The sequence below is a fragment of the Panthera pardus genome, unplaced genomic scaffold, assembly GCF_024362965.1.
Source record: "Panthera pardus isolate Hobbes unplaced genomic scaffold, ASM2436296v1 HiC_scaffold_25, whole genome shotgun sequence".
Taxonomy (NCBI): Eukaryota; Metazoa; Chordata; class Mammalia; order Carnivora; family Felidae; genus Panthera; species Panthera pardus.
The window spans coordinates 81957471-81964454 of NW_026526821.1; positions in this window are offsets into that span (position 1 = coordinate 81957471).

Genomic DNA, 6984 nt, shown 5'->3' on the forward strand with positions numbered 1-6984 from the left:
AAAGATTAGATCAGCTACAGACAGCAAATAATCTACATTTTCTTTGTGCATTATAGTGACTGGTTGAATTTTCAAACCCCTTCCACACAAAAATAGAGAAGTCTGGGCATTATTATTTTTAAAATACATTTGAATGAGGGGTGCCTGGGTGGCTCAGTTGGTTGAGCCTCTGACTCTTGATTTCGGCTGAGGTCATGATCTCACAGTTTGTGAGTTTGAGCCCGTGTTGGGCTCTGTGCTGACAGCGTGGAGCCTGCCTGGGATTTTCTCTCTCTGCTCCTCTCCTGCTCTCGTGCACGTGTTCTCTCTCTCAAAATAAACACATAACTTTATAAAAAAATAAAAAAATAAATTTGAAAGAACTCAAGGTTATCCATATGATAACATCACTTACTTGCAGGCCAACATTCTTTCTTAAGTAGGAGGAAAATCTGTCGTGTGACAGGTCAGTAGCCAGGAATTACATCTAAGCCTAGGTTCACCCCTAGCCGTGGGCACTGAGTAGAAGCATCATTTGTCATGTGTGTCCTAGAAGGAAATGAGTGGAGGACCTCAGCTGTATCCCACAGTGACCTCTCTCTCACTGCTTCAAGCTTTTGTAGCCCATACCTTCCAGTAATGGTACTCAAATCCCTTGTGCAACAAAATCAAGAATGGAGCTCTCCTACCCCATGCACTTCCCGTCCCCCATCATTTATGCCCTCTTATAAAAATAATTAATGTTTTATGATCTTGAAAACCTTTTAGCCTGAAGATAAGGTCTCAAGGGCAAAACAGTTAACATCCATACACTCCTCACCTAGTTTTATCAGCCATTAACGGCTTGCCTCCCTCACTGCTTTGCTCTCTGTATATGTATACACACTCGCTCTTTGCCGAGCCACCCGAGAGGGGTGTGCAGACACCATGACACCATCCCTAAATACTTCTCCTCACTCTCCCAAGAATGAGGCCATCGTCCTACTATCCAGAACATTGTTGCCACATTTAAGAAACCCAGCATTAGGTTTAACATACATGAAATTTCCCCAATGGTCTCAAAAGTATGCTTTGCTTTGCTTTGATTTCAGATTCCATTGGATTTGGTTGTTATATCAGATTAATCTGTTAACTGGAGGAATAAGAACATATATAGATGCATTCGTCCTACCCCAGTGCTACAAAAATAAAATTTTCAGGGTTGGAGCCCTGGAATCTATCCTTTCTAAACTGTTTCAAGATGATTCTGATGAGAGTCAAGTTTGGGCACCATTGAGTTCTACTTGTACAGTTAGTTATCTTTTCAAAAGTCCACCACTGTTTCCCAAACAGACCGCAGAGAATTATAGGGCCTGGCTTAATAAGTTCTTGGGAGAACCATAACCCATTCTAATTAATATCCATTTCCTACCCTACCCTCTAATCCCACCTGCTTCTCTTAGCATTGGACAGGTGGTGTGGCTTATGATAGTTCAACTTATTATTTTTTTACTTTACCATAATGTGAAATTGATATGCACTCAGTTGAAATAGTACTTCAAATTTTAAATTTGGATCTTTTCCTGGGCTAGCGATATGCAGTAAGATCCTCTCTCACGACGCTGGGGCAGTGGCAGCCCCAGCTCCCAGTCAACCACACAATCAAGAGGGTCAACAGCCAATACACTTAACAACCATTCTGCACCTATGCAATCATTCTATTTTGTGTGCCAGTACAGTATTCAATCAATGACATGGATAGGTGATTTTGCTCAGCTGTAGGTTAATGCAAATGTTCTGAGTACACTTAAGGTAGGCTAAGCTAAGTTATGATGGGCTATAATTTTGGTATTTTAAATGCATTTTCAGCTTACGATATTTTCAATTTGGGGATGTAACCCTGTAAGTCAAGGAAGATCCCTACTCAGTAAGAAGGACTTGGTTTATAGGCTTCGAAAGCCTAGCCCTAGACTTTTTATTGAATTTCTCTTTCATTCTAAACTCTGTTAATTCAATACTTCGTAAATACTTTTTTATTGAATAGTGGGGTGGGGTAATGCAGGAGAAGAGGAGTGGCTTGTTGAAATGTAGGTTCCTAGGCCATCCTCCAGGCTCAGGAATATGCATTTTGATCAGGTCCCCAAGTAACCTACACTCCTTTTTTTTTTTGTATTTCACTCTATGGACCTTACAGAGTGATTTATATTCAGTAAGCCACTCAGTAAACATCCAGTGGTATTATTGAATTAAATCTCTACCCTTAGAGGGGCGCCTGGGTAGCTCAGTTGGTTAAGCAGCCGACTTCAGCTCAGGTCATGACCTCACGGTTTGTGAGTTCAAGCCCTGCATCAGGCTCTGTGCTGACAGCTCAGAGCCTGGAGCCTGCTTTGGATTCTGTATCTCCCTCTCTCTCTGTCCCTCCCCTGCTCGTGCTCTGTCTCTCTCTCAAAAATAAAAAATAAATAAACATTAAAAAAATTTTTTTTAAATCTCTACCCTTAGAACCTTTGTCCACAAAACACAGACACCCAACTAATTTATATTCCCATCTTGTAACTCATTTCTTCTGATGCTTTTATTTCACTGTTCTGTTTAAGAAGAACATGTGAGTTAACATAGCTTTAGTTATTCTCTAAAACCATAGAAACATTATTTCTGTTTCATCCTACCTTTTACTCCCACTCTGACCAAATTCCCTTTTAGTGTTGACTCACTGTGTTTATCTGAGTCTGAACCTGAACTTTTGGTTCTAGGGGCATTTTTACGACCCCCTTTTTTCTTTTCCTTCTTTTTTGTGGGTAGAGATGATATTGAGGGGAGCCTTGAGGAAGGACTACAGATTACAAAGTCACCAGTACTTTGACTCCACAATGCTATGGCACACTAAGGTGTCCACCACGGAAGGAAAGTACCTTATTCATTATTTTGGATTTTCACCTTGCTTGGTTTGTTTGTTCAGTAATCTAATCTACTTGAAAGGCAAATATTCTTTTTTTAAAAAAATCACATTGCATTTTCTACAAAGCTGTGTTTTGCTGACATGGAAAGAATTAGACTAGTTTAACTTTTTAAATATAATTATTAGCTCTAATTGCTAAACTATCTAGTATCTCTCAGTAAAGGTACAGAAGTACTCTAGAATCCAAATTTGCCTGTGAGGGATACCATTTTCCTTTTTCAGTCCATTTGTGGCAGAAAATAATTCCCGCTGTGTGATTCCAGTGATGCCATGATCATTCAAGTGAAATAATGTGGAAATACTGAACTGGCATCAGATGTGAAATTCGAACTGAGATTATCTCTTTACTAGCAGAAGCCTGCAAGTGTGTATAATACAAACCATCAACCAATGCATAAGTATATTGGAAGTGAAAAACAGTCACTTTGACAATGTAGGAAAAACACCATTCTTAGCACTTCATAAGTAAAAAATCCATAGCATTGCTTTCGTGAGGGAAACAAATTCTTCACGATGGATGATGAACGATGGAGTCATGGTTTTAAGAACATGACTAAATGATCCCAAAAACTTTCTAACAGAGGTGTCCAAAGAGACATCAGAGTGAAGGCATTTTTGGGAATAGTGACATATGTGTGCAGCACTGTTCTAGAATGCATGCACATTTGAGCTTTTTTTTTTTAAATGTTTTTAATGTTTATTTATTTTTGAGAGAGAGAGAGAGACAGAGACAGAGCATGAGAGTGAGCAGGAGAGGTGCAGAGAGAGAGAGACACACAGAATCTGAAGCAGGCTCCAGGCTCCAAGCTGTCAGCACAGAGCCCGACGTGGGGCTCGAACTCACAGACCGTGAGATCATAACCTGAGCCGAAGTCAGCCGCTTAACCGACTGAGCCACCCAGGCGCCCCCACATTTGAGCTTTAAGGACGTTACTGTGGATCAAAGATGGCAGCAAATTTTTTGCTTCTCCCCCTTTTAGAGGTGGAGCCTAACTCTCCTCCCTTGAATCAGGACTGGCCTTAGTGACTTTCTTGGCCACCAACGTGTGAAAGAAGTGATATTGTGGAACTTTTGAGGCTAGGTCAGAAGAAGTCTTGCAGCTTCTAACCTAGATTTCTTAGAACACTCCCTCTGAGGGAAGTCAACCACTACGAGAAGTCTGACTACACTGAGATCACTATGTTGTAAGGAAGCCCAAGCTAGCCACACCGAGAGACAGAGAGACAGATGCTCAGCCAGCCCCAGTTATTCCAGCCACGCTAGCACAGGCACCAGTGGCGTGACTGAAAGATCTATCTTAGACATTCCAGCCTCAGTAGATGTAATGTGGAAAAGAAGCAAGGATCCCAGCAGATAGCCAGAAGTGAGGCCACAGCAATATGGCCTTGGTTGAGCTATTCCAGCCATCTCCAGTCATTAGGCCACCCCAGCCAAAGATCTAGTCTGAATTTCTGGCCTACAAAATCATGAGCATAAGAAAATGGTTGTAATTTTATGCCACTATGTTTTGGAGTGGTTTGTTACATAAAAATAGATAACCGGAACAGATGTAGAAGAGAGGGTTTATATTATTCAACTATTGCCACAATGATAAAGCATAACACGTGACTCCAAGACTCAGTAAGTTTCAACAACAGAATTTATTTTTCTGAAACTCAGTAAGTTTCAATAAACAGAATTTATAGGTCCGTGGGTTGCCTGGGATGTCTTCTTTAGGCAGCAAGGCAGATGGGTTTGCAGCTGCAGGCCGGATTCAGACACATTTCTCATCTTTGTTCTGATACCAGGCCAACAGGACAATATCTACCTGGGGCATGCCTAGTCACACGTAAGCAGGAGTCCAAGTGCAACTCCGTAAAACATTTTGCTGCCTCTGCTTGAGTCGCATCCACTTATTTCATTGGCCAAGTAGGTCACATGGTCAAGGTCAAAATCTAAAAGCTGAGTAAATATACTCCCATCCAAGTGGGAGGAAGAAGGGAGGAAATTCTTGCTGAACAATACTCCAACCTATTGAGAGTTTCAAACATCAGATGATGGTGGTGGTGGTGATGGTGGTATCACACTGGACCACTTTTAAGGTATTTTGTAATTTGATACTTACATATCCAGAATCCAGAGAAAACACATTAAGTTTTGTAGGGGAAGGTGTCTAAATACAGGAGTCAATAATTTTTCGTACTACACACTGACAAGGAGGAGGCACATAAAATTATGAAAAGATGGAAGAAATGTAATGGTAGAATGGAAGAAGAAGAATTAAGGGGGAAGAAAGGAGAGAAAAAGAAAACAGAAAGTTAAACCCTATACCAACTGTTGGGGAGGCTGAGAGCAGATATCCCATTTCTTGGTTTGCCTCACATGTAGGCAGAGCAGCTATGGAGCAGCCAGTGCCTGGAAGAAGCCCCCGAGACACCAGCTCCTACTTAAAGAGAGGTTTTGCTAGTTCAGACATTAGGCATGGCATAAGGCACCGCCAACACCCCACCACACTTATGTCCAATGAAAGTGCCAGCAGGGCAGGGAGTTCCTCACTCCCAACTGAGGGTTAACTATTAACACACCTCTGGGGTACACACAGCTGTGTGCAGCAAGCACAGCTGGAGCGAGGGGGATTACGAAAGGCTTTGGGAGAGAGGTTAACTGGGACTGCGTGGAGAGGCAAGAAAATGTGGAAGAAGCACACAGTCCTGTTTTTGTAGCATGCATAGATGGTGAGTAAGCCAAGGCCAGATGGTGGTAGGTCTTGAATGCCAGGATGAAGAGCGTATTCTTAATTTTTTTTTAATGTTTATTTATTTTTGAGACAGAGAGAGACAGTGCATGAACAGGGGAGGGGCAGAGAGAGAGGGAGACACAGAATCTGAAACGGGCTCCAGGCTCTGAGCTGTCAGCACAGAGCCCGACGCGGGGCTCGAACTCACTGATCGTGAGATCATGACCTGAGCCGAAGTCGGATGCTTAACCGACTGAGCCACCCAGGCGCCCCTAGCGTATTCTTAATTCAATGGGCACCGCTGCAAGCTGTTGAACAAGAAGTGGCATGAAGGAGCTCTCCTGGAATACCATTCTTTCTTGTCACAGAAGCACTAATTCCTAAAAGAAATGTATTTATGGAAGTATAGTTGATGCACAGTGTTCCATTAGCTTCAAGTGCACAACACAGGGATTTGACAAGGCTATACCTTGTGCTGTGCTCCCCACAAATGCCACTACCATTTGTCATCGTACAACCTATTACCATACCATTCTATATTCCCTATGCTATACCTTTCACCCTTGTGGTTTGTTCATTAGGAGCACCATTTTTTAGCTGGGGATATGCCTGTGCAAAATAAATATTACATTTCTTAACTTCTCTTGCAGCTAGGTGAGGTCATGTACTAAATTCTGGTTAAGGAAATGTAAAGCACATAGTGTGAACAACTTTTAGGAAATGTTCTTAAAGGGAGAGGACATTTCTCCTTTTTTTCTTGCTGGATGGAAGCTGAACCTAATCCTAACATGTATGTTATTCATTAGGAGGATTGGTCTGGGGTAAGGCAAAATATAGGATGGCTGGAACAAGAAGAGCATTGGAGGCGGAAAGACTAATTAGGAGAACATTTTAATAGTCAAGATAGGAAGTGAGGAAATAAGAACCGAGCCAGAATGGTAGCGGTGGGAATGGATGGGTTGGGGAGGGGGGTGGATGTGATAAATATTGCGAAAGGAGTGTCTGTGGGAGTTGGCAATTGATCAGATGAGAGGAGACACTAGAGAAGGAAGAACCAAAGGTCATTCTGAGGCTTCAAACAGAGGTGACTGGATGGACAGTAATGTTGGTAACAGAAGTAGGGGATTCAGAAGGGGATTAGCCTTGAGGAATGCAGCCATGAGTTTGGTTTTGGACATGTTGTGTCGGTATGCCTGCAGGATATTCAGGTGGAGATATAAAGCAGGTTAATTGAAAATTCATTTCTGGGGCACCTGGGTGGCTCAGTCGGTTAAGGGTCTGACCCTTGATTTCCACTCAGGCCATGATCTCCTGGTTCGTGAGATGGAGCCCCACAACGGACTCAGGGTT